The 26122-nt window shown below is 38.6% G+C and overlaps 1 pseudogene; it reads left to right on the forward strand.

The window, feature by feature from the left end:
* The first annotated feature begins 22372 nt into the window (after nucleotides 1-22372).
* Nucleotides 22373-24228, forward strand: LOC138446111 (protein phosphatase inhibitor 2-like; annotated as a pseudogene).
* The last annotated feature ends 1894 nt before the right edge of the window (nucleotides 24229-26122 follow it).

Consider the following 26122-nt stretch of genomic DNA (forward strand, 5'->3'; position numbering starts at 1 on the left):
AACATCTATCCTACTCAAACTCTTCTAGAAAAATGCAAATTTCCAAACTCATTCTATGAGGTCACCAACACCCTGATAACAAAACCAGACAAAGGTGTCACACAAAAGAACTACAGGCCAATATTACTGATAAACATAGATGCAAAAAGCCTCAACAAAATTCTAGCAAACAGAATCCAACACCATATTAAAAAGATTATACATCATGACAAAGTGGGCTTTATCCCAGGGATGCAAGGATTCTTCAGTATTCTCAAATCAATCAATGTGGTATACCATATTAACAAACTGAAAGATAAAAACCATATGATTATCTCAATAGATGCAGAGAAAGCCTTAGACAAAATTCAACAGCAATTTATGATAAAACCTCTCCAGAAAGTAGAAGGAACATACTTTAACATAATAAAACCATATACAACAAACCCACAGCAAATTTATCCTCAATGGTGAAATATTGAAAGCATTTCCCCTGAAGTCAGGAACAAGACAAGGGTGCCCACTCTCACCACTACTATTCAACATAACTTTGGAAGTTCTAGTCCCGGCAACCAGAGAAAAAAAAGAAATAAAAGGAATCCAGATTGGTAAAGAAGAAGTAAGACTCTCACTGTTTGCAGATGACATGATCCTTTACATAGAAAACCCTAAAAATACCACCAGAAAATTAGTAGAGCTAATGAGTGAAGACAGTAAATTTGCAGGGTATAAAATTAATACACAGAAATCCCTTGCATTCCTATACACTAACAATGAGAAAAAAGAAAGAGAAATTAATGAAGCAATCCCATTCACCATTACAACAAAAAGAATAAAATACTTAGGAATAAATTTACCTAAATAAACAAAAGACCTATATAAAACCTATAAGAAAGACCTATAAAACCTAAAACCAACTAAAGACCTATGGAAAACTATAAAACAGTGATGAAAGACATCAAAGATGACACAAACAGATGGAGAAATATACCATGTTTGTGGATTGAAAAATGAGTATACTACCCAAAGTATACTACAGTAAAAATGAGTATATTACCCAAAGCAATCTATAGATTTAATGCAATCCCTGTCAAGCCACCAATGATATATTTCACAGAACTAGAACAAATAATTTCACAATTTGTATGGAAACAAACAAACAAACAAACCTCGAATAGCCAAAGCAATCTTGAGAAAGAAGAATGGAACTAGAAGAATTAACCTTCTGACTTCAGAAAATATACTACTATACTACAGTCCTATACTACAAAGCTACAGTCATCAAGACAGTATGGTCCCAGCACAAAGACAGAAATATAGATCAATAGAGCAAAATAGAAAGCCCAGAGATAAACACATGCACCTATCTATAATGACAGTAATGATGAAAACATATGAAAAATATAGTTTAGATTTGAATGAGGTACATCATGAAAATAGAAAGTAAGTATATTTTTTATATTCTAAGAACAAGTAAAACTAATTTATAAAATATAAACTAATAGATACATATCTGAATAATCAATTATACCCATAACAACAATCTAAAAATTACATAAAGCTGTTAATTGGGCTGCTTTTCTTCTGAAAATAATGATAAAGATGATATCCAAAATCTGAACAACAACAAATGGAACATGAGCTCTTTTGAGATGAAAAACCTGACCTGCCTCTTGAGAAATCTGTATGCAGGCCAGGAAGCAACAGTTAGAACTGGACATGGAACAACAGACTGGTTTCAAATAGGAAAAGGAGTACATCAAGGCTATATATTGTCACCCTGCTTATTTAACTTCTATGCAGAGTACATCATGACAAACGCTGGGCTGGAAGAAGCACAAGCTTGCCAGGAGAAATATCAATAACCTCAGATATGCAGATGACACCACCCTTATGGCAGAAAGTGAAGAGGAACTAAAGAGCCTCTTGATGAAAGTGAAAGAGGAGAGTGAAAAAGTTGGCTTAAAGCTCAACATTTAGAAAACGAAGATCATGGCATCCAGTCCCATCACTTCATGGAAAATAGATGGGGAACCAGTAGAAACAGTGTCAGACTTTGCCGGGGTCTAGCCCCGGTGGATCCAAGGTAATTTGAAGCAGGGATGGCGTGGCGAGGAAAAACTTACTTATTTAGAAATATAAAGAGAGATTAGGAAGAAATAGTACAGTAGGAAGATTTAGTGGAGAAAAGATGCTGAATAACTTGGTTTACGTGGAAAACCAATAAAGTTCCAAGATAAGGAACTTGCACCTCTATGTCAGGCAACCGGCACCCACTTGAATAGCAAAGGGTGCCCCACCTTAGGCTCCCTCTCTCGTGGGTCTTAGAAGCCAGGGCAAGTAAGTAGACTCAGAGAGCCTCCATGCCCCAGATGGGAATTCAGCCTGAAAATAGAGTAAAGAAGTCTTTCCAGTGATTGGTCCATCCTCTATTGTCCAGAAAGGCCTTTTATACTTTTGATTTTACACAGAGATCAATGGATAATACAAAATTATGCAGCGTCAGCAGCCCTGACTCTTATCGAGACCAGGCTTTCTCTCTGCATACCTAGTTGTATACACAAGTCTTAGGTGATTTACATCATCTTCTGGCCAGAAGGCCAATTAACATTTTATGGCCCTTTTCTGATAAGGGTTTGTCAACCAGAAGACTTATTTGCCTTAATAGTGTTGTTCTTCCCAAAGTCTGGTGCCACTCTCAGAAAGCATTAAATAAAGTTACATTCTTACACAGCCAGGACACAACAATTTATAATAAGAAAGTGGAGTACAGTGATTTATAACAAAGAGAAAAGTAATGAACTCAAAAGTCTAGTGTTGCTAACATCAAAACTACTATAGTCCTTTTTCTATATCCCGATTACATTGATTAATATCCTTCAGGTGCCTAAAAGATAAAGAATATGGAGGCCTGGCAGCAATCATTGACTCAACAGTGAAAACCCTCTACCAATATAATTCTTAGCTTTTTTAAAAAAGGCTCTGTATCTTTAAGATGCTTTAAGCTTCCTGCCTCTCTCGGTTGGGGGCCATAAACAATCACAAGTTGTAAAAGTCCGGGCAGACCAGTCAGGTAAGTTAGAAAGCTATCAGAGGGGTTTAAGCCAAGACATTCTTTTTATATGCAGGAGACTGTTGGAGCTCTAAGTTAACTTTTTCCAGAGAAAGGTGGTAATGTCAGAAGATTATAGTATAGCAGACAGTAAACAGACAGATTATGGTTTCAGGGTAGATGCTCAGACAGAGGACCCCTTGAGACCTGACTCGCCTTGCCCATCAGGCCTCTCCACATGACCTTGTCATGGGTGGGATCTCCCGTGCTGGCTCCCAGCAAGACTGTATTTTTCCTGGCTCCAAAATCACTGCAGATGGTGACTGCAGCCATGAAATTAAAAGATGCTTACTCCTTGGAAGGAAAGTTATGAGCAACCTGGATAGCATATTCAAAAGCAGAGACATTACTCTACCAAAAAAGGTCCGTCTAGTCAAGGCTATGCTTTTTCCAGTGGTCATGTATGGATGTGAGAGTTGGACTGTGAAGAAAGCTGAGTGCCGAAGAATTGATGCTTTTGAACTATGGTGTTGGAGAAGACTCTTGAGAGTTCCTCGGACTGCAAGCAGATCCAACCAGTCCATCCTAAAGGAGATCAGTCCTGGGTGTTCATTGGAAGGACTGATGCTGAGGCTGAAACTCCAATACTTTGGCCACCTCATGTGAAGAGTTGACTCATTGGAAAAGACCCTGATGCTGGGAGGGATTGGGTGCAGGGGGAGAAGGGGACGACAGAGGATGAGATGTCTGGATGGCATCACTGACTGGATGGACGTGAGTTTGAGTGAACTCTGGGAGTTGGTGATGAACAAGGAGGCCTGGCTTGCTGCAATTCATGGGGTTGCAAAGAGTCAGACATGACTGAGCAACTGAACTGAACTGAACTGAAGCTTAATGAATCCCATGTAAAAAATGAAAACAATTATATCACATAATAATTAAATTGCACAGTTAAATTGCATGAATAATTGAAAAATTATAATGAAAAATGAAAGTCTAAAAAAGATAGCCAGAGATAAAAATATGCTTTACATACAGAGGACCAAATATAAAATTGACAACAGATATCTTATAGAAAATATCCACACAAATGGGCAGTGAAGAGACATCTTTAAAGTATCATAGAGAAATTTGTCAACCTAGAAATAGTAAGCAACAAATTTTTTTTAAATATGTAGATTGAATATATTTTCAAGCATAATAAAGCTGAAAAAATTATGATCAGAAGACCCACAGTCTAAAAAAGTGCTTAGTATCATGTCATCTGCAAACAGTGAGAGCTTTACTTCTTCCAATCTGGATCTCCTTCTCTCCGGTTATTTGCTCAGTCATATTTGACTTTTTGCAACCCCATAGATTGTAGCCCACCAGGCTCCTCTCTCCATGGAATTCTCCAGACAGAAATACCAGAGTAGGTAGCCATTCTCTTCTCAAGGGGATCTTTATGACCCAGGGATTGAAACTGGTCACCTGCACTGCAGGCAGATTCTTTGCCATCTGAGTCACCAGGGAAGCCCAATCTGGATATCTTTTATTTATTTTTCTTCTCTAATTGCCATGGCTAGGACTTCCAAGACTATATCAAATAATAATAGTGAGAATGGGCACCCTTGGCTTGTTCCTGATCTTAGAGGGAATGCTTTGTCTTTCACCAGTGAGAATAATATTTGCTGTGGGTTTGTCCTATATGGCTTTTATTATCTTGAGGTAGGTTCCTTCTATGCCCATTTTCTGGAGAATTTTTATCATAAATCAGTGTTGAATTTTGTCAAAAGCTTTTTCTGCATCTATTGAGATTATTATATTTTTAAACCTCAAAACAACACACATTTATTCTTTTACAATTCTAAGAGTTCTGAAGTCTGAAATCAGTTTCACTAAGCCAAAACCAAAGTGTCAGCCTGGTTGTGTTCCTTTGGGAAGCTCTCAGGGGAGAATCCATCTCCTTGGTTATCCTAACAATTAGAGCAGCAGTTCTTAAATTTCATGGTTAATGACTGCTTCCTCCAGCTTCAAAGCTAGCAGCATAGCATCTTTAAATCTATTTCATCATAACATCACTTTTTCCTCTTCTGTCTCTGAAGTCAAATCTCCTCTGCCTCCTTCCTACAGAACTACTGTGATTAACTTTAGAGCTCACCTGGCTAATATGGGATAAGCTGTTCATCTCAAGGTCCTGAATCACATCTCTAAAATCCCAGTTATCACATGAAGTAACAATCACAGGTTTTGGTGATTAGGACACGGATATCTTGGGGAACTGTTATTTAGCCCACAATATACACCTAAAAATAGTACCTGTTTGTGTGCACCAGTGATTTTTAAAACAGCAGTAAAAGTAAGCATAGAAGAGTCTTTCAGAAACAGATTCTAAGGAGCTGTGCAGAAATCCTTTATTCTCATGCCTAAAATATGAAACATCTATGCAAAGTGAAGTTTCACAGGAAAACAAAAGATGTTGACAGATTTACTTCTTTTTAGGTCATTGATAAATTTTGTCTTTCAGAAGCCCCCTTAATTTACTTCTTTCAGTGGAGGAAAACTGATCTATAATGTTGTATGGTTTCTGCTGTACAGTGTACCACAGAACAGTTCAGCTGCAGCTATACGTATCTTCCCTCCCTCTGGAGCCTCCCTCCCCTCCCCCGCCCCACCCCTCTAGGTCATCACAGAGCACCAGATGCCATGTGTTACACAGCAACTTCCTGCTAGCTGTCCATTTACAAGTGCATATACGTCAGGGCTACTTTCTCAGTTCCCACCCTCTTCTCCCACTGTGTGCACATGTCCTTTCTCTACATCTCCACTTCTTCTCTGTAATTAGCTCCATCAATACCATTTTTCTAGACTCTCTCTCTCTCTCTCTCTCTCTCTCTCTCTATATATATATATATATATATATATATATATATATATACACACACACATATATGATATTTGTTTTTCTATTTTTGACTTGCTTCACTCTGTATTACAGGCTCTAGGTTCATTCACCTCACTACCACTGACTCAAATTTGTTTGCTTTTCTGGGGATATGAATGCAAAAGTAGGAAGCCAAGAGATACCTAGAGTAACAGGCAAGTTTGGCATTGGTACAAATGAAACAGGGCAGAGGCTAACAGAATTCTGCCAAGAGAACACACAAGTCATAGCAAACATACTTTTTCAGCAACACAAGACATGACTTTACACTGGACATCACCAACTGATGTCATGCTGCAGTCCATAGGGTCTCAAAGAGTTGGAGCCAACTTAGTGACTGAACAACAGCAACAACAACCCTAACATATGTAGCTGGGCAACACACATGGATTTATGCTGGTCAGATTATTAGATGACACCACCCTTATGGCAGAAAGTGAAGAACTAAAGAGCCTCTTGATGAAAGTGAAAGAGGAGAGTGAGAAAGTTTGCTTAAAGCTCAACATTCAGAAAACTAGGATCATGGCATCCGGTCCCATCACTTCATGGCAAATAGAAACAGTGGAAACAGTGGCTGACTTTATTTTTCTGGGCTCCAAAATCACTGCAGATGGTGATTGCAACCATGAAATTAAAAGACGCTTACTCCTTGGAAGGAAAGTTATGACCAACCTGGATAGCATATTAAAAAGCAGAGACATTACTCTACCAAAAAAGGTCCGTCTAGTCAAGGCTATGCTTTTTCCAGTGGTCATGTATGGATGTGAGAGTTGGACTATAAAGAAAGCTGAAAGCCGTAGAATTGATGCTTTTGAACTGTGGTGTTGGAGAAGATCCTTGAGAGTCTCTTGGACTGCAAGGAGATCCAACCAGTCCATCCTAAAGGAGATCAGTCCTGGGTGTTCATTGGAAGGACTGATGTTGAAGCTGAAACTCCAGTAGTTTGGCCACCTGATGTGAAGAAATGACTCATTTGAAAAGACCCTGATGCTGGGAAAGATTGAGAGCAGGAGAAGAAGGGGACAACAGAGGATGAGATGGTTGGATGGCATCACCGGCTCAATGGACATGGATTTCGGTGGACTCCGGGAGTTAGTGATGGACAGGGAGGCCTGGCGTGCTGCAGTTCGTGGAGTCGCAGAGTTGGACACGACTGAGTGACTGGAGTGACTGAACTGTCTTACTGATTATTAGAATATTCTTTAAAATTACTTAACACAAAAAGCATCATGGACATCCTTGAACTCTTTGAAGATTCATAAAATAATAGAACACGCCCAATTACTTTTTCCATTTACAAGCAGATGCTATATGTTCCACCACTCTCTTTTATTTATTGTTGTTGTTTAGTTGGGAAGTCTTGTCTGACTCTTTTGTAATCCCATGGACTAGATGTGGCAAAATTGAGTGTTGCGTAGAGGCTAAAAATCTATGTGGGTTAAAATTCTAGTTCTGTCAGTTACCAGTTGGGTGAACTTAAGCAACTCTGGATTTTCTATATCTGTGAAACTGAAGCTGTGTCTCTCAGGTATTTATTTCTTATGAGGTTTGAATGAAGCTCTGTAGTTCTCAGGCTTTTGTTGTTGTTGTTATTTCTCATATGGTTTGAATGACTACATACATTGCTTACATAAATTACATAGAAATGTCAGCCTATGTGAATTCCTTATATCTTTACTATCATCATTTCAAAATCTTATTCTTCAATTTTTCTCCTTTGATTTACAATTATGTTTTTTTTTCCAGTAATATGTATTTCTATATTTGTTTTAAGACTACCAGTGCAGTTAGCTGTTTAGGGACCTTTGTCACAGCCAGTAATGATTCTCACTAGTAACTGTGGTATATTTTCTGATCTTACTCTTAATCTGTTACTATTAATCATACCATATTTCTTGAAGGTCTATCGTCATCCATGACATCATCTTATGCTCTTCTTCTCCTCTAAATTTCCAGTCATTTTAGTACAATCTTCTACTGATAAGTATATTTCAGAATTCTACACATAGAGTTTTACTTTTTTTATACTCTAATGGTGGATGTATTTTCATCCATGTCTTCAGATAATGATTCCCAAGGCTTGTATCATTAAGTAGACTTTTTTATTCCATGAGTCAGATGGTGTTTCTGGTTTCTTGTAGATCAGTAACCAACTGCATGATTCTCAGATGCTTTAAACATATCTTTACTCAAAACAAAATTTTCCTCCTCCTGAATTACATGTATATATCATACTAATTATTCAGTTATCCAAAATAAAGTTTGTTAGATTACCCTCTTTTCTTCAAATTCCAAATAATTTATAAACAAGTCTTAATTCCTTCATACCCTTCTGGTCTCATTTTCCATCTACTGAAACAATGTTGCTCAATCCCTAACCATCTCATATAGAACCAACCATCTCATCCTCTATCACACCCTTCTCCTGCCCTCAGTCTTTCCCAGAATCAGGGTCTTTTCCAGTGAGTCTGCTTTTTGTATCAAGTGGCCAAATATTGCAGTTTCAGCTTCAGCATCAGTCCTTCCAAAGAATATTCAGATTGATTCTAATCCATTTTGTAGATTATAAAAGGAGGCAGTAAACATTATCCTAGGGTTGTTTTATCCTCTTGCTATTAAATGACAACAAGGCTTCAAAATATAGATGATTTATTTTGTAAAGTAGTCCCTAGACATGATTCCCACACGACTATACACAATTCTCCTCCTCAATTTCAAGACATTTCTCTTTGGTTGCTTCTTCCTTTGTGTAGGTTTGCTAAGGCTATTCTAGCTGATCAAGAAAGCATGTGACAGCTTTTCTGCTTTATTCTCTGTCTCTTTGTGTCTACTTGGGACCAAAGCTTTTATTTCTGTACCTATATTTTAAAAAAATCCTTTCTGTATATATACACCATTAAGCTACTGCCTACAGTTTCAATCTCTATAAAGCTCTGATGTAGTTAACTTGGCTAAAAGTAGAAGTAGGCATTTCTTTTTATAGGCATTTGTATTTAATACATAAATTACTGTTTGAAAGAACTAAACATTTGTGCTAGTGCTAGACAGTACATGAACTTGGGGATGAATTGAACCCAGCAGTTTTTCAGATGCATATAATCTATTGGCTTTACTTTAGGTTTAGCTGTATATTCAGTTCTAAAAATATGATACTTAAAACAGAGCTCCTTACTTTGTAAGTAAAAGTACTTAGGCATGGATATGAATATAACCTATATAAAGATAAAATAGTATAAATATAATTTTAACTACTTTACAGTTTCTGTTCTTGATGGTGTACAAGAAGCAATGTGTACACATGAGACAAATGTAAGCTCAATATTAGTACATAGAAAAATGTTTAAAAGAGTGCCTGATACTCAATAAACATTTTTCAAACCAGTAAATGGATGATAAAGTGGCAGATGGGATACTATGTTGGACAAATTCATCTGAAATAGTATTAAAAGTGCAAGGGTAATTGCTATTGGCTCTGTATCATGTCTTTTGGATGTTGAAAAAAGCCAGGGTTATTTCCTGAGGTAACAAAATATAACATTAACTATCATGTTTTAGAGTATTTTCATGAAACTGCTGTCCTCTCTTTTTCCATATGCACCTTTATATCTATGCATGTATTCACTTCATGAATAATTAAAACTATTACTGCTTGCAAACTCTTTCCAGGTCAATTAAATCCAAAAATTATTGAATTACATATTAAACTCAGTTTTATTTTACTTCTTATTTTATCAGTAAAGGTGATATCTGTTTCCTTTAATTTTTAATGCTATTGAATTACTCAATTTCAAATAATTTTTAATGAAACTGAACATATGTTAATCCAGAATTTATAACATTAGTCTTTTATATAGATTTTATGTTTTCATGTTCATTTCTATTCATCTTATAATTTATATAAAATGTCTGAACTAATACTTGATACAGGTATTCAGAAGAATGTAGTTTTTCTCTTGCATCAAAAAGTTCAGCTCTGAAAAAAAAAAGTTCTGCTCTGGTCTTATTAATTTCTTTTCCTTCTTCTGGTTTTCAAATACTTTTACCATTTCTATTTTAAAACCTCTTTTACATTTGCTTTATTATACATAATTCATGAGGTATGTTTTGAGTTTTAATTTAATTTAACTGATTAAACTGGGGGAGGGGGCAGAAAAGTAGGTACTGACAAAGTCTTTATTTTTGCCTCATTGGTAGAGTTTTAGATAGCTCTAATGATTCTAGATTTCTATTATTCAAACTCTTATGCAATCCCATTCCCTTGAGAGTGGACAGGATCTAGTGACTTGCTTTTAACTAAAAATATATAGAAAACAAAACTAAAAGAGCATAGCAATACTAAACCTATCAAGGTAGCAAGAATGTATAAGAAAGGGAAAATTACAATAGAAAGGCAAATATATAAAAGAACTGAAGATCATTAAAAATTAGTTGGCAACTAGATTAGAAATATTCCAAAAACTTGTAAAAGCAATTATGACTACAATTAATATCAAAAGAATAAAAATTAAAATTAAAAATAGGAATAATAATCACAAAATGTGTGAGAGAGAAGTAAAAAAGTAGATTTTTAAAAAAATGTGTTTGAATTTATATGACTGTCAGTGTAAAGCAGGTAAATATAGCTATTGGTTAATGTGCCTATAAACCAGAGTAACCACAAATCAAAAACACACAATATATTTAGAGAAATCAAAAAGAAAAGAACTCTAGCATAATACAAAATAAACCACTAAACCACAAAAGGAAAAACAAATGAAGACATGAACAAAGAAAAACTACAAAATCTACTGGAAAACAGGATTTAAAATAACAATAAGTACAAACATCAAAAATTACTGTAAATCCCAATGAACTAAATGCACAAATCAAAATACAGAGAGTGGCAAAATGAATAAAAAATAAGAACCTACAATATGCTGCCTACAAGAGACTCACTTTAGGGTGAAAGACACACAAAGATTGTAAGTAAGTGGATGGAAAAAGACATTTCCTGTAAATGGAAACAAGGAGAAAGAAAGGATAGCAATATTCATATCAGACAAAACAAGCTTTAAAACAAAGTTGATAAAGACAAAGAAGGACAGTATATAATGATAAAGAGATCAATAACAGAAGAGAATATTTCACTCATTAACATATATGTATCCAATATATCTGGTTTCTCTGGTGACTCAGACAGTAAAGCCTCTGCCTGCAGTGTGGGAGACCTGGGTTCCACGCCTGGGTCAGGAATATCCCCTGGAGAAGGATATGGCAACCCATTCCAGTACTCTTGCCTGGAAAATTCCATGGAGAGAGGAGCCTGGTGGTTTACAGTCCACGGGGTCGCAAAGAGTCGGACAGGACTGAGCGACTGAACTGAAATCGTACCTAAGTGAAACACGGAATGGCCATCTAGGTACAGAACGCTCGTCCTTTGGTTGTTCATCCTCATGATTGTAGCTGACTGGGAGCTGGGGTGCTGCTGCCCAGCATCATGAGCATATTGCCAACCTGGGAAAAGATCAAAATTCAAAATTTAAGAGTATACCTGGGGGCTGCGGAGTATGTCAAAACCATTTTTGAGAAAAATGCTGAGCCATCTACCCAAAGCCACACGGATATCTGGTTGATCTACATCGACATGATCATCACGCATGTCAGACAGGAGGAAGTCTGGGATAACTTCGAGGGGGCCATTCACCTGAGCCTGGCCCCCAGGGGAATGAAATTCTTCCTCAAGAGCTACCTGGGCTGTGTAACACAGACCCAAAAAGGATGTATGTGCACACAACAAAGGCAGGGGCCCTGGAATAGGCGAGGCTAAGACCTCCTCATTGCAGGACTAGAAGACCGCTGGCTCCGAGGGTACTGGCAGCAGAGGGCAACCTGGCCGACCCTCAGGGCCTGGGCGGTTGAAAAATTGTATGGCCTGAGGATTCTATTTAACTGCTGCTTTTTCAGCAGCATCCTTAGAGGTAATCCTGTCAAGATAAAAAAGAATTTGAGATTTCTTATTTAAAAAAATACAAAAAGAGTAAAGTTTCTACTGAATGCTATCCCTTCTGAACTGTTATAAAGCCAAAGCATTTTTAGTCTATAGTATCGAGGCAACATGGGTACTGTGGAGAGTAAGCGCTTTGCCAAGTGTTACTAGCGCCTTTCACAACTTAAAAACAAATTGATCCTTTGATTATTAGGTTACACAATGTAATTTATGGGCACAGAATTGGAAATCATGTTTATTTGTTTTTTCAATAAAGATTTGACAACTAAGTGGCTGTGGTTCTGGCAAGTCACTTAAATGCTGTTGCTTATGTTACTGTAAATGTTGAAGAGAGGCGTCCATTGTACAAAGTGTGCACGGTGACAGATGGATAAATGGTAAAGGAGCAACACAATTAAGTTCCAGGGAAGAAAAATGGCATGTAAGAACAAAACACTCTAATGCTATCATTTGAAATTGCAAAGGAATAATACATTTCAGTGTTTTTACCTTTCAGAGGATCCTTCTTTTTATTAAGCTGTCAGAGACAAATGGAGCGAGTTGTTCCAAGCTACAATGAGGAAAGGTGGAAGTAAATTTCCTCCAGACTGGATTTCAATTTTCATTTGGTAAAATAAAAGGACTGAACTCTCTTAGAGATGGTCAGGGAAAAATGTGACTAACATTCTTTCTCCTTAAAAGTAGTCACTTTGCATTTGAACTACAGGGAAGCTCATTAGTTCAACTCATTACTGCTCGGCTCTGCATCAAATTGGTTTAAAAAAAAAACGCACCATCGAGAGTGAACTCCAGTTTCCCTACACTTTCTTGTAAAAGAATACTTTATAATTGCAAATTACTGCATATGCTGTACTGTTTCAGAATTATGAATGAATGTGTATGCAACAGGGATGTTCAACACACACACAAATGCACAGATGATTTATACTTAGATGGTGAAGTGTGAAAAGGTAGGTTAAAAAGAAATACTTTAAGACTGCATCAGAGGCCCTTGAAAAAAGAGAACAGCAAATACTTCTACTCATACATAGAAGAATGTAGTATCCAACCCTGACCCAGTTTCTTGTGTATGCCACAGAAGCAGTTTTGGTCTGTCACAAAAATGGCTCAGTGAAAGTCCAAATTTAATATGGATGCAATCTAAGTAAGCAAATGACCATTAGTATGTGATATGCCATTCAATTTGTGAAAATCAAAACCAGCAGTGAGTTCAACAATTAGAAGTCACCTTTATTTATGCCCCCCTTAAGTGCAGATTTTGATGCTGATGTTCATTTTGTGAATTCATTAAAAATGTATGCGATGAGTGAGAGACAGAGAGAGAATGAGAGGGAATTAATAGAGACAAAAAATATAAACAGTGCTGCGATGAACATTGGGGTACATGTGTCTCTTTCAATTCTGGTTTCCTCGGTGTGTATGCCCAGCAGTGGGATTGCTGGGTCATAAGGCAGTTCTATTTGCAATTTTTTAAGGAATCTCCACACTGTTCTCCATAGTGGCTGTACTAGTTTGCATTCCCACCAACAGTGTAGGAGGGTTCCTTTTTCTCCACACCCTCTCCAGCATTTATTGCTTGCAGATTTTTGGATCGCAGACATTCTGACTGGTGTGAAGTGGTACCTCATTGTAGTTTTGATTTGCATTTCTCTAATAATGAGTGATGTTGAGCATCTTTTCATGTGATTGTTAGCCATCCGTATGTCTTCTTTGGAGAAATGTCTACTTAGTTCTTTGGCCCATTTTTTGATTGGGTCGTTTATTTTTCTGGAATTGAGCTGCATAAGTTGCTTGTATATTTTTGAGATTAGTTGTTTGTCAGCTGCTTCATTTGCTATTATTTTCTCCCATTCAGAAGGCTGTCTTTTCACCTTGCTTATATTTTCCTTTGTTGTGCAGAAGCTTTTAATTTTAATTAGATCCCATTTGTTTATTTTTGCTTTTATTTCCAGAATTCTGGGAGGTGGATCATACAGGATCCTGCTGTGATTTATGTCTGAGAGTGTTTTGCCTATGTTCTCCTCTAGGAGTTTTATAGTTTCTGGTCTTACATTTAGCTCTTTAATCCATTTTGAGTTTATTTTTGTGTGAGGTGTTAGAAAGTGATCTAGTTTCATTCTTTTACAAGTGGTTGACCAGTTTTCCCAGCACCACTCATTAAAGAGATTGTCTTTACTCCATTGTATATTCTTGCCTCCTTTGTCAAAGATCAGGTGTCCATATGTGTGTGGATTTATCTCTGGGCTTTCTATTTTGTTCCATTGATCTATATTTCTGTCTTTGTGCCAGTACCATACTGTCTTGATGACTGTGGCTTTGTAGTAGAGCCTGAAGTCAGGCAAGTTGATTCCTCCAGTTCCATTCTTCTTTCTCAAGATTGCTTTGGCTATTCGAGGTTTTTTATATTTCCATACAAATCTTGAAATTATTTGTTCTAGTTCTGTGAAAAATATGGCTGGCTGCTTGATAGGGATTGCACTGAATTTATAAATTGCTTTGGGTAGTATACTCATTTTCACTATATTGATTCTTCCGATCCATGAACATGGTATATTTCTCCATCTATTAGTGTCCTCTTTGATTTCTTTCATCAGTGTTTTATAGTTTTCTATATATAGGTCTTTAGTTTCTTTAGGTAGATATACTCCTAAGTATTTTATTCTTTTCATGTCCATCAGCAGATGAATGGATAAGAAAGATGTGGTACATATACACAATGGAGTATTACTCAGCCATTAAAAAGAATACATTTGAATCAGTTCTGATGAGATGGATGAAACTGGAGCCGATTATACAGAGTGAAGTAAGCCAGAAAGAAAAACACCAATACAGTATACTAACACATATATATGGAATTTAGAAAGATGGCAATGATGACCCTGTATGCAAGACAGCAAAAAAGACAAAGATGTGTATAGCGGACTTTTGGACTCAGAGGGAGAGGGAGAGGGCGGGATGATTTGGGAGAATGACATTGAAACATGTATACTATCATGTAAGAATCGAATCGCCAGTCTATGTCTGATGCAGGATACAGCATGCTTGGGGCTGGTGCATGGGGATGACCCAGAGAGATGTTATGGGGAGGGATGGGGGAGGGGGGTTCATGTTTGGGAACACATGTACGCCCTTTGTGGATTCATGTCAATGTATGGCAAAACAAATACAGTATTGTAAAGTAAAATAAAGTAAAAATAAAGATTAAAAAAATTAAAAATTAAAAAAAAAAAGAAAACTTGTGGCTACCAAGGGGGAAGACTTTGAGGGATAAACTTGGAGATTGGGACTGACATATAGACTCTATTATATATAAAATAGATAACTAATAAGAACCTACAGTATAACACAGGGAACTCTACTCAATATATGGAAAAACAATCTAAAAAAAGTGGGCACATATATATATATGTGTGTAACTGACTCACTTTGCTGGACACCTGAAACTTACATGGCTTATAAATCAACTATACTCCAATAAAAATTATTTTTTTTAAGTAGAAAAAAATTTAAACCTTTAAACATTCTTTCCTGACATTTTTCTGCTCATTTCACAGCTCTGGCACACATATATTGCATTTTTAGACTTCCATTCAGCCCAGGTGCGCTCAATCACTTTATCAAATCTGTCCTCCCAAAAGCTCTCAGAGAATACATTTACAAGTTAGAAAGAATATAAATCCACATGTCACCTTTCCTAGGGAATAAGTACTTCATCACAGAAGACTCTGAACCTCATAAGATAAATTACTGGCACCAGCTAAGGGAGACTAAGGGGAAAAAAGTCAGAGTGGTTATAAAACGCCATGGAATTCACTGCATTTAAAATAGAGAACTGCATCCTCTATGCATGGTTGGCAAATGGAGTGCAGGTCAACTTTAATATCTATAAACATCTGTAAATCTCATTTAACAATTATGTATGTAACAGTGCTTGAGGTGGTTTGGAGAAAGTAAGAAGGCAGAAGACATAAGCCATTTCCTTTAAATGTGACTTGGACAATCAAATGGATAGACATAAAATATTTTAAACTCTAAGGAATATATAACAACGAACAGTTGATTTATTACTGAATTTCTCTCTTTAGTTCACATACGAGATTTTCCATGTGTTAGAATATCTAATTTTTTAAGTGTCTACACATGTAAGACCTTTAAGAACTATTTTTACATACTGTGTTTAAAATGGAAAACTTCTTGATGATTACAATATGAAAAAATGACTTTATCTAGAAGCAATTGATAGCCTCTAGTAATGTGATTGGAGAAGGAGAAGGCAACACACTCCAGTGTTCTTGCTTGGAGAATCCCAGGGACGGGGGAGCCTGGTGGGCCGCCGTCTATGGGGCCGCACAGAGTCGGACACGACTGAAGTGACTTAGCAGTACTGTGATAAATCACAATGTGAATAAATAAAAACATAAAAAAATTATTTTCCTTTAATGGAAAATGACAGTTCAAGCACTTTGTATTAGGAAATCACAAGTGGAAACAACCCAGTTGCTTTCTGTTTTGCAGCATTATGGGAAGGATTCTAAAGTGTTGCGAGTAAAAAAACACACAACAAAATTTCAATATAAACTCTAGAACTTATTAAATATAAGCTCTTTGAGCTTTAGCTTCTCAACTATAAAATTGGTAAGCATTATTACAGTTAGAAGCAATTAAGATAATCTATGCTAAACTGCTTCACTTTTTGAATTTAATTCTAAATATGTGCTTAGTTATTAGAAATGCATTTGTAACACAAAAAATGACTGTGAAAATGATTTTGTTGTGGCTATCAGATAATTTTAACTTTTGACATATGGCAGATGAAATCAAACCTCTTGTATATTTGAATTTTAATGGAAACGTGAAGAAACATAAAGCTTTTAAACAGGAATTAAAAATTACATTCAAAAGTCAGATCTTACCTCTTACCTCTTGAATTCTTCCTCTGAAGCTCTCAGTGTGCCATCCAGATTGAAGAAGATAAAGAATGAACATGTCTTAGGAACTCTCTGCGTATTTTCTAGCCAATGAATACACAAACTTTGCTGCTGTTGTTGGTGGTGGTAGAATGTGGATGTAAGCATATGTGATGGAAAAATCTGTGAAGAATGAAGCCCCTGGATTTATGGTCCTCATTTTTCCCTTCTGGGCCCTATGATGTCAGTAACTGGTGTGAATGGGTCAAGACTGAAAAGTCCTCTTGCAAATAACTGCACATTTCCTTAGCCACTCTGTCCCTGGAGCTCAGCTGCGGCTTTATTCCCATCTCTGCTTGTGGGTCATCCACAGGAATTTGCTCCTGAGGCTGCCCTGGAGGCTGGGTGTCTGTCCCACCAAGGACCAGACATGGAGGTGGTGTAGCAACGTGGACTGTATGGACCCTGGCAGTGCCAGCTATGTAGGGAAGCAGCCCCAGGTACAAGAGACATGGTCCTATTAGGGTTTTCCCAGCATTCTCCATCTCTGCCCCAGTGAGGACCAATTGTGGAGGTGGTGTGGTTGCTTGGATTGCAGGGATCCTGGAGGAACCCATTATGCAGGGATTGTGGTACCAGGTACACAGGGAAGCTGGAAGTCACAGGCACAAGAGAAATGGTGCTTTTAGGGTTTTTCCTAGCCCCTGGCAGCTCTGCCCCAGTGAGGACCAGTTGTGGAGGCGATGCTGTTGCTTGGATCGTGGGACCCTGATAGTGCTGATTATGCAGGGAATCCTGCAGCCACAGGCACAGGAGGCATGGTGCTTTACAGATTTTTTTCTAGCCTCCGGCAGCTCTGCCCCAGCGAGGACCGAGTGTGGAGGTGGTGTGATTGCTTGGATTGTGGGGACCATGACAAAACCCAGTGCACAGGGAAGCTGGTGGCCAAGGGCACAGAAGGTCTGGCACTGTCAGAAGCTTTTTTTTAGTGTCTGACGGCCGGCGTCCCTGGCTGGTCCTTTGGTCCTTCTCTATTGATCAGTGCATCAGGTGCTCAAACCCCACCCCCTTGGGCTGAGTTTCTTCTCTCTTGTTTAGCACAGCGGGCACTCAAAAGGCCATCATCTCTGGGGTCTTCTCTACTAAGTGCCAGCACTGGTGTGTGGGGAGAGAGAGGCTACAGTGATTGTTCCCTCCATTGCGTGTGACTCAGCAGTAGCACTCTGCCTCCATGGCTGCCTCGCTTTCCTTCAAAGGCATTCTTCACCACAAACTCAAAAGAGAGAAAACAACACCTAGAAATATGAAAATTACAAGAGAAAAAAAACTCATTTATGAAAGCAAGCATATAGTAAAGGTAACGGTTCAACCACTTATAAAGTTAGTAAAACATTTAAAAAACAAAAGTAGTAAAATCATCCACATCCACGGTAAGTAGTTGAGGGATGTAAATAGGAACATAAAGGGATGTAAGCAAAAAGATGAAAAATATGATTTCAAGACCATTAAACATTGTGGGGAATGGAAAGTAAAAATACAGGGCTGTTAGCATAAATTCAAACTTAAAAGATCATCAACCTAAAATAAATAAATTTATGTATTTATAACCATTGTTAAATATGAACCTTAAAGTAACCACAAAAGAAAAATCTATAATAGATAATCTATATTTTTTAAAAATGGGAAAGGAATACAAAATAATACTAAAATAGTAATCAAATCACAAGGGAAGAGAGCCAAAAAAGAAAGCAGCAAAAGACAACTACATAAACAACCCCAAAGCAATGAAAAAAAAAAAAGGCAATAAGTACTTACCTGACTTCCCTGGTGGCTCAGACGGTAAAACGTCTGTCTACAATGTGGGAGACCTGGGTTCGAGCCCTGGGTTGGGAAGATCCCCTGGAGAAGGAAATGGCAATCCACTCCAGTACCATTGCCTAGAAAATCCCATGGACAGAGGAGCCTGGTAGGTCCCAGTCTGTGGGGTTGCAAAGAGTCAGACACGACTGAGCGACTTCACTTCACTTCATCAAGAACTATTTTACGTGTAAATAAAGTTTCAATCAAAAACGCAGACTAGCTGAATGGATACACACACACACACATATATATACTGCTTATGATACTCAGTTCAGTGTTAAAGATACATATAGACTGAAAATGAAGGGATGGAAAAAGGTTTCCTATGAAAATGAATATGAAACAAAATCTGGGATAGCAACATTTATATTGGAAAAAATTGACTTAAAGACTGTAACAAGAGGCAAGAAAGAACTCTATGTAATGATAAAGCAATTGCTCCAAGAAGATGTAAAACTTGTAAACATATATGCACCTAAATATATAAAGCAAATATTAACAAACATAAAGGAAGAAACTGATGGGAGCACAATGCCAAGAGATGATTTTAAACCCACTTACATCAATGGAGAGATCATCCAGGCTGGAAAATCAGCTAAACCACCACCATCATATACATTCACGTGCTCTCCTAAGGCATATTGTTGTTAATCAGTAAGGCTTTCATCCACAGTTACCATGTTAAGGAAATCAACCATGCGTTCAGCTCCAAGAGCCACCTTCCAAGAAGACAGCTTGCACTGGCTCTAATATGCTAAATGTCCTCAGATGACACGAAGTAACATAGATATAATAGGCAGATATACTTTATAAAACCATATATATGTATTTTGAAATGTAACTAAACTTAAGATCTTAACACAGTTGTAAATGTTATATTATATAATCAAAAGTCCTTTATATCCCAACATTTACAGAACACTATGAGTAGAGCGAGTTTAGATTCCTTTACTACATTTAAGAAATACATTTCAATGAAGATAATAATAAATATCCATCTTATTTATAATTTTATTATCTATTATTTGCATTGAATCATTTCTTCCTACAATGTAGTGAAGATAAAGAAAACATCGCCAAAAAAGAAAACATTGAGTCCTTTATTCTAGCATGGAGAATGATACCCACACCTTACTTAAATACCTTACCACCTGCACTGTCAAAAACTAAAAAAATATTTGCCTTGTAAAGAAACATATTTACAAGAGTATTTATTTCCTAAATATTATTTTATTTGGAGACACATGTTTTGGTCTCAAACTCTACCTAAATTAAAATGTTTATTTCAATCATTATGACAAAACAAATGTTTTTTTGGCCCAGTCTAAATGCACAAATGTTCTGGCAAATGTTCCCTAGGCCAGCTGCTACTAACACTTCTTTGCAAACTTTTTTTACTAGAAAAATTTTTTGCCCCTACTGGTTGTCTATTTGAAGACATTTGTAAAATGTTTATCTTAGAATATTGTACGCATTTTCAAATGCATAATATTCTTTATATTATTTATATGTACAAAAACATTTTCATATTCATGGCTCCTATTGAGTAGTGGATGAAATTATTTAAAAACAAAATATAAGGAAGCTATTATGCTGATCAATTCCATAAAAAGAAATAAAAATAAAAATTGGATAAGATTATTTGCTTGATTAAGAGCAGTAAGAAGACTAGTGTTTAAAATCATGATATACCATATCCTGTAGGACCTGATAATCTATGTAGCTATGTCAGAACTTGTTTATATATATTTTGAACCATTAAACCTAATATAAAAGAAAGAGAGCTAATAAGGCAATTAGATACTTACAAATACTTTGGAATGGCCAAAAATGAAGGCTCCAGGCTGGCCTTCCTGGATTGATTACCAGAATAGCAGTACAGAACTAGCTTTCCAAGGAAATTCATATCTTTTCTTAAATCCAAAAGCCAGAAATACAGAAGCTGCAACCTCAGTTACTCATTTCAACTCTACCAGGATCCAGGAATCAGGAAATCTAACCACAGTCTGCAGGATAAAAATTTCTCAGTCTTGGCATTGCAAAAAAGATTGACCTCTAATGACCACTAAGCTAGGGACATGAACACTGGATTCCCTATTACCACTGCTCCTGAAATACCTCTTGCGTCCATGATAATGCTTGCAAATAAAAAGAATGATATCTCTTAATCATTTCTACCTTTTACATCTCAAAGTGTTACGCATGGTGGAAATAGGACAGAATATAAACTGTTAAAGACACCGAGGAATTATAGACCTGTAACCTCTAATGTTGGAGGAGGCAATGGCACCCCACTTCAGTACTCTTGCCTGGAAAATCACCTGGAGGAAGGAGCCTGGTAGGCTGCAGTCCATGGGGTCACTGAGGGTCGGACAAGACTGAGCGACTGCACTTTCACTTTTCACTTTCACGCATTGGAGAAGGAAATGGCAACCCACTCCAGTGTTCCTGCCTGGAGAATCCCAGGGACGGGGGAGCCTGGCGTGCTGCCGTCTGTGGGGTCACACAGAATCGGACACGACTGAAGCGACTTAGCAGCAGCAGCAGCAGCAGCAGCAACCTCTAACGTGTGGTAGTACCTGAAACAAATGAATTGGAATTGCGCTGAGTGAACCTGAAATATCTGGCAGAGGATGAGTATAAAAAAGCACTGCTCTTTCAGCTGCACAACTTTAGTTTTATAACTACATTTGTCACTGCTGCTGCTGCTGCTAAGTCACTTCAGTCGTGTCCGACTCTGTGCGACCCCATAGACGGCAGCCCACCAGGCTCCGCCATCCCTGGGATTCTCCAGGCAAGAACACTGGAGTGGGTTGCCATTTCCTCCTCCAATGCAGGAAAGTGAAAAGTGAAAGTGAAGTCACTCAGTCGTGTCCGACTCTTCGCGACCCCATGGGCTGCAGCCCACCAGGCTCCTCCATCCATGGGATTTTCCAGCAAGAGCACTGGAGTGGGGTGCCATTGCCTTCTCCGACACTTGTCACTAAGTGTACATTTATCAACTAATGATGCAAATTGAAGTTTTAAATGGTCAAGTGAGACTATTCAAGAGAGTTAGCGAGATAATAATATATTCACGATGGAGAAGGAAATGGCAACCCACTCCAGTGTTCTTGCCTAGAGACTCTCGTGGACAGAGGAGCCTGGTGGGCTGCTGTCCATGGGGTTGCACAGAGTCGGACAAGACTGAAGCGACTTAGCAGCAGCAGCAATATATTCACGAAGCATTTTACGTTGTTTATTTAAACAGTCTCTCCTGCAATGTGGTTGCTGTTTATTTTCTCAGTCGTGTCTGGCTCTTCTGTGACCCCATGGCCTGCAGCCCGCCAAGGTCCTCCGTCCACAGGGTTTCCGAGGCAAGAGGACTGACGTGGAGCATCGGCGTCGCTCCGTCCCAGGCCTGCTCCTCTCCGCCGGCTGGGGTGAGAGTGCCGCAGGCCAAGGGCCCGCGGAGGGCCGCCTGCCAAGACGCCGGAGCGGCCGAGTCCTCGTGTGGAGGCTCGTGTGGGACAACAGTGTGGAGGCTGTCTCCGCGACAGCGGGTGCAGCCGCTCCGGCCCCGGGCGCTCGGCGGGCGCCTGGCCAGTGTCTGCCGCGCGCAGCCCCTCCCCTCCTGAGGGCGGCGCCGAGCAGCGACGCGGAGTCGCGACGCGGAGCCGCGGGCAATGGCGGCCTGCAGGGCCTCGCAGCGGCCTGTCGGGGGGATCCTGAAGAAAAAGAGCTCTACGACCTCCTCTCTGGCGGCCTCGGCCAAACAGCCCGGCGAGTGTTGACAAGAGCTGAGTAAAAGGTCCCAGAAGTGGGATGGAATGAACATCCAGGCGACCTCATCCAGCACCCGAAGCCTAGGGTTTAGTGAAGATAGCCGAGCCTTCTCACAGTATGGTGGGTGATGAGGAAGATCCACTGAGTGATTCAGAAACCACTGAAGCCCTGACCCCAGAGAGCTTAGCTCGGAAATGAACTGCAGCTGCTGCTGCTGAAAGCTCCGAACGGAAGTATCAAGTTCAGTTCAGTTCAGTCGCTCAGTCATCTCTTTGCGACCCCATGAATCGCAGCAAGCCAGGCCTCCCTGTCCATCACCATCTCCCGGAGTTCACCCAAATTCATGTCCATCGAGTCGGTGATGCCATCCAGCCATCTCATCCTCTGTCGTCCCCTTCTCCTCCTGCCCCCAACCCTTCCCAGCATCAGGGTCTTTTCCAATGAGTCAACTCTTCACATGAGGTGGCCAAAGTACTGGAGTTTCAGCTTTAGCATCATTCCTTCCAAAGAAATCCAGGGCTGATCTCCTTCAGAATGGACTGGTTGGATCTCCTTGCAGTCAAAGGGACCCTCAACAGTCTTCTCCAACATCACAGTTCAAAAGCATCAATTCTACGGTGCTCAGCTTTCTTCACAGTCCAACTCTTACATCCATACCTGACCACTGGAAAAACCATAGCCTTGACTAGATGGACCTTTGTTGGCAAAGTAGTGTCTCTGCTTTTGAATATGCTATCTAGGTTGGTCGTAACTTTCCTTCCAAGGAAAGTCTTTTAAGCGTCTTTTAATTTCATGGCTGCAGTCACCATCCACAGTGATTTTGGAGCCCCCCAAAATAAAAGTCTGACACTGTTTCCACTGTTTCCCCATCTATTTCCCATGAGGTGATGGGACCAGATACCATGATCTTCATTTTCTGAATGTTGAGCTTTAAGCCAACTTTTTCACTCTGGTCTCTCACTTTTATTAAGAAGCTTTTTAGTTCCTCTTCACTTTCTGCATATCTGATACCAAGTTAGTGAACCAGAAAGCAGTGGAGATGAGGATACTGACCTCTCACCTGTAGAAGGAGAAAAAAGGGACAGTTTGAAATGAAAAGGAAGCTTCACTACAGTGAAGGACTGACTATTAAATTAGCTAGACAATTAATCTCAAATTAATTTTTTCCAGTGGTCATGTATGGATGTGAGAGTTGGACTGTGAAGAAAGCTGAGTGCTGAAGAATTGATGCTTTTGAACTGTGGTGTTGGAGAAGACTCTCGAGAGTCCCTTGGACTGCAAGGAGATCCAACCAGTCCATCCTAAAGGAAATCAGTCCTGGGTGTTCATTGGAAGGACTGATGTTGAAGCTGAAACTCCAATACTTTGGCCACCTGATGGGAAGAACTGGCTCATTGGAAAAGACCCTGATGCTGGGAAAGATTGAAGGCAGGAGGAGAAGGGGATGACAGAGGATGAGATGGCTGGATGGCATCACCGACTTGATGGACATGAGTTTGAGTGAACTCCGGGAGCTGGTGATGGCCAGGGAGGCCTGGCGTGCTGCGATTCATGGCGTCGCAAAGACTTGGACACGACTGAGTGATTGAACTGAACTGAACTAATCTCAAAAGACTGAAATGATGAGGAGGGGGATGAAGAAATGTCAGAGACTGTGGCTGGAAAAAGCATGGATATGGAAGAATCAAGTCAAGGATCTGCTACAAGTGACCAACTGCAAAACCAATCACAGAGTTCATAGAAGAGATTTTTTTCAATACAGTAATTATCAAATACAAACTCTGTTGCTGTAATATACTGCTTCTTGTTCTCTACAATTCATGAGTTAAGTACCAAAATACATACCAGTTATATATTTACCAGGGTTAAATAACTTAAGAGGCTAAGTAGACTGAAAATACCCAACTGATACATATATTCTTGTGTAGTACTTAAACACAAGTACAGCATAATGTCATCCATTTGTAAAAATACTGATTAATTTGTATAAGATATAAAGCTTTTCATGCTTTAGAAATTAATATCTTTTGGGAAGGGAGAGGGAATCTAATTTATTTTCTTCATTTCTAGATGTGATAGCTCTTATAAAAGGTTGGGTTAAAAAAATCAAAATCCAATTAGAACAACAGATCATATAGGCTGATAAAAATATTCAGTCTGAAAATTATTTTAACATGTGTGTTCAAATTGTCTGTTTAATTGAAAAGAATTACATTATGATTTACTGTTGTATTTTCTGACATACTACCTTTAAAATTCCTTTTGAGTTTCTTTTATATTTACAAGGAAAGGAGTAAACTTTTTTTCTCATCAAAACTAGCTTTTTTTTTCCATAGATAAATTATCAAATTTGCCAAAAAGAAAAGAAGAGAAAAAGAATACTGAAAAAAAAAAAAAAAGAATACTGGAGTGGGTTGCCATTTCCTTCTTCAGGGGTCTTCCCGACTCAGGAATCAATCGAACCTGTGTCTCCTGCATTGACAGGTGGATTGTTTACCACTGAGCCCTTCAGTGAGAGGGCTTATATTGCTTAAATTAAATTGCTGCATGTGCACTAGGTCATATTTATTTTAATAAATATTTTATTTGATACTAATTTTGAAATGTCTCAAACATAAGCTCAACCAGCTTGCACAATTTGCAACTACTGTTCTTTACATAGACTTTTTCCTGGAATAAAGCTGTACTGATTATAGTACCTGGTATATGACTAAGATTCTGCAACTATGCTGTTTGTTAATTTACTTGTTTGTTTTCTATGAATATAATAAAAGTTGACTGATTATATATTTCACCTAACCACCTTGAATCAGGATCATGTAAACTCTTCAATTCTGCCTTAAAATAGTCATACTGCCTTTCCACACAGTACTGCTGACAACATGCAGCTAGCTCTTACACAACAGGAAATAGTAGATATCCTACATAGTTCAAGACATTCACACCAGATGGTTGGACATCAGCCTCACAAAACCAAGAGTGCTACCTCACTGAAGTATTCAGGGATTCCAATTGTCTGTGTCACTTTGTGATATTCAAGTACAAAGGCAAGTTTGTGTTGCTCATGATGGTTTAGTCGCTAAGTTGTGTCTGACTCTTGTGACTCCATGGACTGTAGCCCGCCAGGCTCTTCTGCCCATGGGATTATCCAGGCAGGAATACTGGATTGGGTTGCCTTTTCCTTCTCCAGGGTATCTTTCCAACCCAGGAATCGAACCTGAGTATCTTTCCTGGCAGGCAGATTCTTTACCAACTTGAGTTATGAGAGAAGCCCTCTTTTGCTCATATCCTCTTCAATTAGAAAACAATCAGTGCTTCCCAGGCCTTGATGTATACTTGGTGTGTTATTGAAGAATACCTATTTATCAAGGAACTCATAAACCTATCATCTTTGAGTGTGACCCAGAGCCTAAGAAGATTTTCTGCCCGATTCAGTCTTCTTTGTGGGGAAGTCTAGCTCTCTGTTTTTATGACCCAGATGATTCAGTGACACTTGTTGAGTCTGTGAAAATCAAGATACTCCATGGAGACTGCTTAAACACCTGAAAAAGAATCCCATTCTTACTTTAAAAAAAAAAATTGTCCTTTTGGCAAATCCTTGTCTCATTTAAGCAACTACTCTCGGTTTGCTGCTGGGTAGCAATAGATAC

This window comes from Ovis canadensis, chromosome 9 (genome assembly GCF_042477335.2).
Source record: "Ovis canadensis isolate MfBH-ARS-UI-01 breed Bighorn chromosome 9, ARS-UI_OviCan_v2, whole genome shotgun sequence".
NCBI classification, from domain to species: Eukaryota; Metazoa; Chordata; class Mammalia; order Artiodactyla; family Bovidae; genus Ovis; species Ovis canadensis.